A 10,621-nucleotide genomic window follows, 5' to 3' on the forward strand; every position below is an offset into this window, starting at 1 on the left:
CTTTTATGTTTTACTATTGTCTTCTTGTTAATATTTTGAGTGCTAGTCAGGTTTCCTTTCTCCAATCTGGCTAAAGAATTACCCCAGTTGACACCAGAAATCAACTCAGCATCAAGCTCTATCTAAATCAATAATACTCTTTGGTAGTCCCTTTTTCATGTTTTCATTTGATTCGATCTAAAACTTCTGAAGGTAATAAATTAGAGTCTCTGGTGCACTTATTAATAGCGTAATTCAGTGATGTATGTTGCCGAAAGGATTTTTTGGGCTAATATTCTTACACCCTGGTTTGCACTTGGTTATCACAGTAATGTGGAGTAGCTTGTTTTGTATTATCTTACATGTCTGCTAATTATTGTGTCATTGACTCCTGCTTGTGTCAGTGCTTAAATTCCTCCAGCAAAGAGAAAATACCATAAAGATATTGAGTTTGCTTGTCTGCATTTCCTTTGTCCAGAATTTCCTGGAACAATTAATTTTCAGTTTCTCTTACCTGTTTAGGTTGGACTAATTATACTCCAGAATTTATATCTCAGGATTTTTAACATCATCCATCATCTTCAGGATGAACACAAATCTTTTTATTTCTAATATTTTTTATATTTTTTTCCTTTTGATTAATTCATGTGCAGTGCAATGTTCTTGTAGGATGACAAGTTATCGCATCTCGAGAATTCCTCATGCGAGAGCGGAATGAAGTCCACTGTACTATTGGGACTGTAGCAGATGTGCCATTGTTCTGTTGTGCAATTTTGTTCGTTCTTGCTATATTCCTGTGTAAGAAAATGTATTCATGAGATGACTAATTGTGTTATGTAAACCTGGGATATGTATTTTGTGATGTTATATGATGGATGATTTTAATTCGACTTGGAGTTTTCTTGATTTGAATATGAAATAGTGTTGGATTTAATACTGGACAAATAATTGGGTTGAAAAGGCCCAACAAATAGAAATGGACCCAAATTCTGGAACAAAAAGTTGCTGAATTCAAAAATGAAAAAGGGCCAAAGCTGAAACTGGACCAAATGTATTTGGGCACTAAAAGGCCAAGGCCCAAATTATAATGATATAAAAAAATCGAAAAAACACTAGAAGTGGTTGTAAATAGGCTAAGGCCCAAAAAGAATCCCAATTAGAAAAAGCCCAAAAAAATAAAACCAGCCCATGTGATCAATTGAAATGGGTTGGGCTGATTTCAACCATGACGTTTTGATTTCGTCCTAATTTTGCCATGTAGGACTGCCACGTAGGACTGTGTTTGATTGCTAACGACGATTTAGGATCCTCGTAAAGGTTACGACAATCCAGGAATCGTCATAAAAGTTACGATGAATTTGATCAAAACGTCACTGTTGTTCATTTGTGACGCTCCGTTTTTGACGCTTGGTTTTTCATCGTGAGATCGTCGTAAATTAAAAACCGTGACGATGTAGCGACAAAAAAATAGCGTCGTGCATTAGCATATTTATTGTAGTGATGGTGAAGCGGGGCAGATTGATGCAGTCGCGGGAGGGGTCCACGTTCTTCACATAGAAGAACCCCCTTTACGAGATCTTGATGTAGTCTTGTAGCGGCATTTGGGGGAAGCCGGACGTTGTGTGGTGATGCACCAGCGTCGGGCCGCATGGGGTCATTGGACAGGGGCACTTGAGCTTCACCGCCTCGGCCTTGTCCATCTTCACAGACTGCTGTTTGAAGAAGAACAACTTCTGCGAGAGGTCGAGGCGGGGCTCAATCCCCAGGAAACCTTCGCATAAGACGATGAAGGAGGCGAGATGGAGAATGGCGTTGGGCGCCAGATGATGCGGCTGCAGGCCGAAGAAGGTGAGGAAGCGGGCGAAGAAGTCACTCGACGGGATCCCGAAGCCATGGTAGAAGTGTTCCTCGAACACCACTACCTCGCCCTCCTTCGGAGTCAGACCTGCTTGAGCTCCGGGCCCTCGCACCGCCACAAGGGTTGCGAGAGGCAGCATGCGGCGGTGGCGGAGCGCCTCAATATTTTCATTGCAGATGTTGCTGCCCAACCACGCGCCACTGTGTTGCCCCTTCTTAGGGGCACTGCTGGACATGGTGGTTGACGACGAAGGCTGGGATGATCCTGGAAGCGGCTGGCGGCGATGGCTTGTGCAACGGCAAAGACGAAGCAGGGTCTTTTCTTTCTCTAAGCTCAGGGAAGGAAGGGGCACTGGTGCGGGGCGAGAAGGGGGCGAATGGCCTCCTCAATGCTCCCGCACCCTATTTAAACCCCCATGATAGATCGTGGGGAGGGGATCCGGTGCGCATAACGCCCACCTCTCCCAATTATTACGGGCGCATTTATGCCCCTTGGAGCCCAACCATCGCGGAGTAATCCGCAGAGGATCCGTTCGCACGGGGGCCGAGGCGGCGTCGTGGCGGGACCGAGGGCTCAGGCCCCGCCCCCTCATCTGCTCAATCCATCATCACGTCAAGCCGGAGCCTGGCACGTGGCGCCACAGTGCAACTTGCGGCAAAGTCGAGGCGTCCCTAGGAACCCAGTCGGCTTCCGATCCGGCGCCTCCTGCCGCAGGCAGCTTAAGAAGATCATCAGCAAAAAACTCAAGCCGGCGAGGCCTCCCCTGCTTCGGGGACTACTAACGGGGGGAGAACCCCAGGGTAGGCTCATCGAGCCTACTCCTTTGCTTTCTATATTGAAGGAAAAGCACAACTCTCTCCATGGAGCCGAATCCCCCAGGCCAGCTAGGAAGCTCCTGCCGGCTAGGGGCGAGACGGTCAACTTCTCCTGGCCGGCTAGGAATCACCTGCCAGCTAGGAGCAAGACGGCTACCTCCTTCTGGCCATCTGAGAGGCGTCTGCCGGCTCGAGGTGAGACGGTCGTTCCTAGGCCGGCTAGCGAGGCCGCTAGCCGGCCAGGGAGCTCAAGTTACATGAGATCGTAGGTCATGACAAGATCCTACGATCAAAGCTGAATACGCGTCAGCAAGGGTACAGGATTGGAGCGCACGGCAGGTACAGTGTCAGCGGCCATGCCGCTGACCTACTCCAGCTCCGATCCATCATCCCCGCACAGTGTCAGCCCGTCAAACACCCAGTCCATTACCACACTCGGCGTGGGAATAGTGGAGACGGCCATACTGGCAACCCATGACGAATCTCGCAAGACGACGCCGGACGTACTACACGTGTCCTGCGTCGGCCTTAGGCGAGAGCTTCATTGGCTGGCCGACGGGTCCCATAGCCAGATGGGACCTCGCAGCCAGCGGGTCCCTCCAGCGACAAGACAAGACCACTCTGGACCCCCTAGCCAGCCGGCGAGGGTGCCAGCCGGGTCCCACTACTGTACCTTTATCCTTATTGTAGGTTGGTGGGTTCATTTATAAAAACCCCCGACCCCCCTCCATGTAGAGGGCGGTCAATCCTTCACACACACACCCATAAAGGAGAGGTAGTAGTGAGCCGGCAACTCCTTCTTCTGCGTCCGTCGAACAGCTCAAGGAGCACATTGTAACCACTCCGGTGCATTATACATTCCGGCAGGACTAGGGGTATTATCTCTACGGAGAGCCCCGAACATGGGTACATCGTGCGTTCCTCGCTTGTACCAACCCCGTTCCCAGAGCCCGTCGGTGTCCTTTCGGTCTCCACCTCATATCTTTAGCCTACCCATGGCTTGTGTCATGAGTAAACACCGACAGTAGCGATGACTACCTTCCGAATCAAAGGGAGCACGACCCCATACATCGGAATGCACTAAGTGAATAGGATGCTAAGATACCGACTCACTAGTGGGATAAGGCAATTGGGTCTATTTTGCATGAATGCAACCATCACAATCTAAAGAAATATCTCCAAAGATAGACCCTAAGACACCTTGAAGCACTAGTGACGACAAGCGGGAACCACACATGTGAAAAAGGCGATGATACCACTTTTGGAAGGACGTAGAGGAGGAGGCAACGAGAGCATGGGAACTGGCAGAAGTGGTGGCAGTGGAAGGAACACGAAGTTAGTCAACCTCCCAATGGCCCTCCGACTCACGGCATCGAGGACCAGCACCAACCAAAGCCTTGGTGCGAAGATCCTAAGTAGAGCAAGAGTCGGAATCAAGAATTACACGACAACCAGAATCAGTAAAATGGGCAGCGGAAAAGAGATTCATTGTAAGACGAGGAACATGAGAAACACTAGCAACAGAAAAAAGAAGGATTAGAAACAGTGCCACAACTAGCAACAGGAAGGGCACTGAGAACATTGACAAGATAATCAAGAGGACGAAGAGAAGACAACGCTAAAAAGTCAGAAGACATATGAAAATAAGCTCCAAAATCCAGAACCCATGAAGATGTACCTCACTATGAAGGTGTCGACGGTGATGAAGGGGTGGAAGGAGTCACAGCGGCAGCGAAACCCATCGATGAAGATCCAAAGGAAGCTAGGAGGCGCTTGAGCTGCACAATGTCCTAGTGAGTGAATGACGGAGTCGAGGAAGACACATGATTCCCACTGGAAGAAGAGAGCCTCTTGTCTTGCTGTTTCTAGCGACAATTACACTCTGGGTGACCTGGCTTGGAGCAGTAGCCACAGAAGGTGTCACAGTGTGACCGACCCTTCTCAGCATAAGGAGGGTGACCCACCCTCCTATGGGAGTTGGCAGGAGCTGTGTAGCGGTGAGATGAGGAGACGAGACAGGAGCTCGGGCTGCCAATACAGAACAACAACGAACCCAACAGAACAAAGGCGAATCTTCTCAGCACGAAGCTCGGAAAGCACCTCCAAGGTAGCAACACCGCCACGAGCAAGCAAGTGAGCACGCCTAGGCTCAAAATCAGAACGGAGGAGAGGTAAGAACTCATCGACACGCTGAAACTCCAAGTCGGACCGCATAGTCTGGCAGCAACGACAAGTTCCACAAGCAATTGTCCGAAGAGAGTCAAGCTGGCACTAGACGGCGGAACTCTGTGTGTAGAACCCATAAACAGGAGAGTCACCTTGTTTAAGAGCGTGCTCCTAACGTACCATAGATAAGTAGAGATAATCATGAGAGGGTTGACAGAGCTGATAGACATAAGACAACATCGTTGCAATGGTGCCGAGACCCATGAACTCCGAAGCAGACTCAAGGAGGACACTCGCAGTGAGAACAGTAGTAGCTCGAGCATCATCATTGCACCGTAAGCAGGCAGATCATCTCGGTAGACAGAAAGAGCATCTGAATAAACTGATACCTGCTGATCATAAGCATCAACCACAGCATCATCGAGAGCCTTCGCTGCGTGTCGATCAGCCTAGGAAGCATCAACAGCAAAAACAGGCGGCACCGGTGAGGTAGGAGCTACGGGAGCAACATGTCATGGCGGACAGGGGACCTCGCCAGAGAGAACGCCCCGCAGGAGAAGACCACGCATGTGAATACGCATGAAGCCAAAAAACTCAGGATAGTTGGTGCCATCGAAAATCACCGAGCATCGAGGAACAACGACATAGCTCGAAGAAGACATGATGAACTCTCCCTCTTCTTTTTGGTCAAACTTCATAGGAAACCATATCTGGATCGGGCTTGAACGGGCTAGGCAACGCAGCGACCGAGCGAACTCGAGGCGGCGGCGGCTGGTCGAGGCAGGCGGCAGCTGCGGCGACCAGACGAGGCACGTGGCGGAGGCCGGAAGGGCGGACGGGTAGTCGAGGCAGGTGGCGGTTGCGGCTGTCGGACAAGGTAGACGGTGGCAGTCGGATGGGCACGTGGCATCAGCGGCACCGGATCCGGACTGGATCGGGCTTAGGGTTGCCGACGACAGCGGATCTTGGCGAGGCCGGGCGTAAGGCAGCCGGCGGCGGCGTATCCGGGCGAGGCAGGGCGTGGGGTGGCCGGCAGAGCAAGCTGGAGCGGCCGAACGGGAGGAAGCGGCTAGGGCGGAGCCTACCAACAGCGACGGTGGAGGTGAAGCACGCACGGAGTTGCATTGTGCGGAAGGAGGAACCTGACATGTGATACCATGTTAAATAGTGAGCAACTAACATTCAGAAAGGTCACTGACCAATACGTATACAAATAAAAAAATGCAGAAAAAAAACTTATAAGATATACTAAAAAGAAACTATACACATCTAACAGTGGAAAGGTTTTTTTTATGCCAACTTTCTTTAAACGGCGGATATTTTAGAGAGGCGAGGGAAGAGTTAGAGTTGCACTCACGCGGTGGCCACCGCCGCGACTTGCTTATCTCCTAAATTCACCGACGTCATTACCTTCTGCTTGCTTTCCAAGATCACGGAGTATTTGTTTACCTTACGTCGCTCGCTCGTAGACGCGTTCATTCAGCCGAGAGCACGTACGTACGTACGTATACCAAAGGTGGCTGCCTTCTCGGTGAGTGTTTTCCGGCTAGCAAGCCGGCAACCCGGTGGAGCGGGGGCACATCGTGAAGCTAGCTTGGCCTTCCTTGGGGCTGGTCGAAGTCGAACAACCGCCGGCCGGAAACGCGCGAACACCAGAGCACATACGCACATGAAGACACGGGTGGATGTATGGCCACAGTCACGACTGCATGGTGGTTAATCCTACCACTGAACACCACCGACGCCAGGTAGCCAGCGGCGCCATGAATAAGGTGGTTGGACGGCAGTAGAGGACAGGCGCGCAGCAGCGTCATCAAAGCTCCGGATCTGGGCTGCAGTGCGACTGTGCAAGTATCACACGACGTGTTCGCCGCAAGATCACATGAGAAGGTGAGCCAGGCTGGGCGCCGGGGCCGGCTGGCCAGCGACGCGTTTTGGCTGGTAGAGGGGGCTCTGTAGCTAGCGAGTGCTCTGTGTCTGAAACTCTGAACGATCGACCCACGGTAGTTGAGTAAGAGCACCTAGCACCCTGTATAGAGCCAACACGTAAAAAAAATCTTTACAGTTGGTGAAAAAGGGGTTTGCGGGCCGGTGCGGACGAAGGGAGTGGACGAAGGCGTTTTCATAGAAACCTTCTTCCGCTTCACGTCCGAAACCTTGCTCATCTTCTTCGTCGACGGCCGGGTAGATCGCACAGCGGCGGCGGGCCCGACGCGCGTCCTTTTTCGGCGAGACCAACCAAATTGCCGTTGTGCACGACAACCTGGCCTTGCTGTTTGCGGGCAGGCACGTTGGTGCCTTGGGCGACGATGGGGATGACATGGTCGGCGACGAGATCCATCAGACGGAATTGCGCATGCGCGACCTCCACGTTGACGTGAGATGGCTAGGAGGCTTCCATGACGGCGAAGAATAGCGGGGAAGATGGCCCGGAGCGCGCAATGACAGGGTAATGGCTGCCGAGGAGGGGGGAGCGGGGAACGGCCGCGCGGAAATTTCCCCGCGCCAAATCTCATTGCGGATATGGACGAACTCAGCTCGGCCTCTCACCCCATGAATCTGAAGGTTGAGGGCGAACTTTAGCCGCGCCCCGCAAAAAATTTACGGATCGAAAGCGTTTGCGGAGTCTGGTGTGGCAACATTTTTTGTCCTGAACCGTATTTGGACTGTTATTTTACGGATCGGGGCATTATACATGGTCTCTTAAAGATGCTCTAACCTTTACACCAAGCCAGGAGAGAATTTCTTATTTGACCCTTTATTAAAGTTTGATTCCCTATTTGATCTAAAATAAAAAAATTCTTCCCAGTTCAACACTTTAGTAATTTTTGTTACTTATATAACACTTCTGTTCATTTTGGACGCTAATGTTGTCAAGTCTGAGACAAAAAGACCATTTTATTCATAGTGCATAGTGTAACTATCCTGGTTTATGTAAAAAGAAAATCGGTCATCCATATTTTAGGGATGTTCAACGGATGTTGCACATGTATATGTGTGCTTTAATATTTTGTTTTAATCTGATATATGCATGTAAAACCATACAAAATATCTGTGAAACTCATACTAGCATATATAAGCTAGTTACTAGTATATATATATATATAAGTAACCTATCCATGTAAGGTTATCACTTGTATATCATAAGAAAAAAATAATGAAGAGATTAAGCACGGTCAGCGTCCCCTATTTTCGCGTGCGTATTGTGCCATTGATCTACTAACCGGTGACTTGTACGCATACATGCAAGTGCATCTAGAGCAAAATGATCCAGCTGCCTGCGTCCTAGTTGTACGCGCACAATCGGCGGTCAAAAAGTAATCAGCCATAGCTAGCTCGTACGATGCATCTTGTCCGAAAATACTCGATCATGCAAGCTATGTTACGTTGAAAAATATCTGCATCGCGCCGAAAAGTATATGGTACTGTACATATTCCCGAAAAATAAGTATTGTACTTATCGTATATATATACCCGTACAAGTTCCATGGATGTTTTATATGGCATTTGCACGCACAAATCAGTTTGTCTAAGAAACAACATATTGAAGTATACACACACACACACGTAGCATTTGTTGAAGATCTCTAAAACATGAGTGAACTAATTTCATTTTTAATACATCTAAGGTAGTTACACAATGCACTAAGGGTAAAATGATCTTTTCACCTCACTTAACCCTGTTAGTGTCTAAAATGGACGGAAGTGTCATATAAGGGAGAAAAATTATTTTATGAGTCAAATACAAAAGAAAATTTTATTTGGACTAAATAAGTAACCGAATTTTAAGAAAGGACCAAATAAGGAATTCTTTTCCAAGCCAAACGTCGTGCATCTCGCAATAAAACCGGCACGAAACAAAATTAAAGCAAACTTTGTGTTATTGTAGCATTTTGTAGAGTAGTAAAGTCCCGCTTGAGTTTAGCAATTTTGTTGTTGTAGTGACCACCGATCCAAATATATGTGTATGAATGAGCGACCCTCACATGTCGGTCCCACTCAAGAGCACCATGGGACGAGAAGAGCGTCCACGGCGCGCACCCAAGCCCAACACCAGGGTCGGCAGGCCCGAGTGGACCCATTGAAGCCCAACCGCGTCCGTCTACTTAAGACACCGTCACAGGAGGAATAGATATCTAGGTATGGATCACGGCTGGCTAGGCGGCGGCATCTGTTCATTTCCCTCTCGATTCCCCTTTTGCTCATTCGTGTAACCAGGTTGTAACCATGATTGCTACCTAAATTTGAGAGCATGGCTACTAAATCGAGGGATACATAATGAGTGTAAAAACATCTGGTATCAGAGCCAACCATCACTCCTTTCCTGCACGCTCGCTGGCGCAATTGGTCGAAACCCGCAGTCTTTGCCAGCTTTGGGCTCAAATCGAGGCCATGGATCCAACTATAAAGAACTACATGGAGAAGATCACGTCCTCCATGGATGAGTTTCGCCTCGAGCTCCACAATAAACACGGTGGCCGTGCGCGCCAACATCGTCAAGCTCAATGACCTGCTCTCATGGCGGCTCGATCAGGAACGTCGGATGGCGGATCTTGGTGTTGTGGTGGCCAATCTGCAACAAGGGCGCGCTTCTGCCACGGCAGCGCCCAGTGCCGCAGCTCTCAAGGCCACGTGCCCCAATCCTACCCTCGCAGCGGGCGGTGGCCACATCGGTACTGGTCCCAGCATGCAGGAGCTGCCTCACGGTTCCGCGGACCATGGAGACGCATCTCTTCACCGAGAGAAGATGCTGGTCGCACCGCCGGCACCACTCGCGGTCACTGGTTAGTTTCATCTCCAGTCGGCCGTTCCCCTTCCTTCTCCCTTGTCCCACGCAAGTCAACTGCTCACTGGCTTAGGTCAAGCTCATCCTTCTGTCACGTTTCCACACTTCGCATGAGAGAATCCAAAATTATGAAAAACTCTCTACGAGCAGTACTTTACTATGTTTGGAATTCACTCCACATTTTGGATGCCCATGGCGGCGCTCAATTTCTCAAGAGCTGCATCCATTTGGCCGCAATCTCTCTGAAATCGCCTCTCTGAATTTGATTGGGAGACATTTACAGCGCTACTCTGCACTCATTTTAGCCGGGATAGAAACCAATTGCTCATCCGTCAGTTTTACACTTTCCCCCAAACGTATTTAGTAGTTGAGTATATTAAATGATTCAAAGTGATTGTTAATCATTTATCATCATATTCTCATTCAATTCGCCCATTTTTTATCTGACTTGGTTTGTCGAGGGATTGAAAGCGGACATTCGAGCGGTGGTCCTGATCCAGCGCCCACCTGACCTGGACACGGCTGGTCTCTAGCGTTGTTGCAAGAGTAGGTCATAGACTCAGCACAGCCGCCGCACCGGACCAGCACACCGCTGCGCTTGCCGCCCCCACCACATCCGCCTCCTGCCTCTTCTTCAACACCGGCAGTGGACCGTCGTGCCGTGTAAAAGCGTACTTGTGGATAATATTGAAAATATACCCTAGAGGCAATAATAAATTAGTTATTATCATTCAGTACTAAAAAATTATCCATTTATTCCAGTTTCAGAGGCTCATTAGCCCCGGTTCAGGAACCGGGACTAAAGGATCGGGACTAAAGCCCAAAACCTTTAGTACCGGTTCACTTACCAACCAGGATAGAAGGGTCTCCACGTGGCCTCTGTGGGGAGCCCAGGCAGGGGGCCTTTAGTCCCGGTTGGTAACACCAACCGACACCAAAAGGCATACACGCGTCAGCATTTGCCAGGAGCTGGGTTTTTTTTAAGGAGGGATTGGGGGTTTTGGAGGGTTAATTTAG

The 10,621-nt window shown here is 49.6% G+C and overlaps 1 pseudogene; it reads left to right on the forward strand.

The window, feature by feature from the left end:
• The first annotated feature begins 8,974 nt into the window (after positions 1–8,974).
• LOC123399714 lies at positions 8,975–10,184 on the forward strand (annotated as a pseudogene).
• Positions 10,185–10,621: the final 437 nt, after the last annotated feature.

Source organism: Hordeum vulgare, chromosome 5H, assembly GCF_904849725.1.
Source record: "Hordeum vulgare subsp. vulgare chromosome 5H, MorexV3_pseudomolecules_assembly, whole genome shotgun sequence".
In the NCBI taxonomy this organism is placed as follows: domain Eukaryota; kingdom Viridiplantae; phylum Streptophyta; class Magnoliopsida; order Poales; family Poaceae; genus Hordeum; species Hordeum vulgare.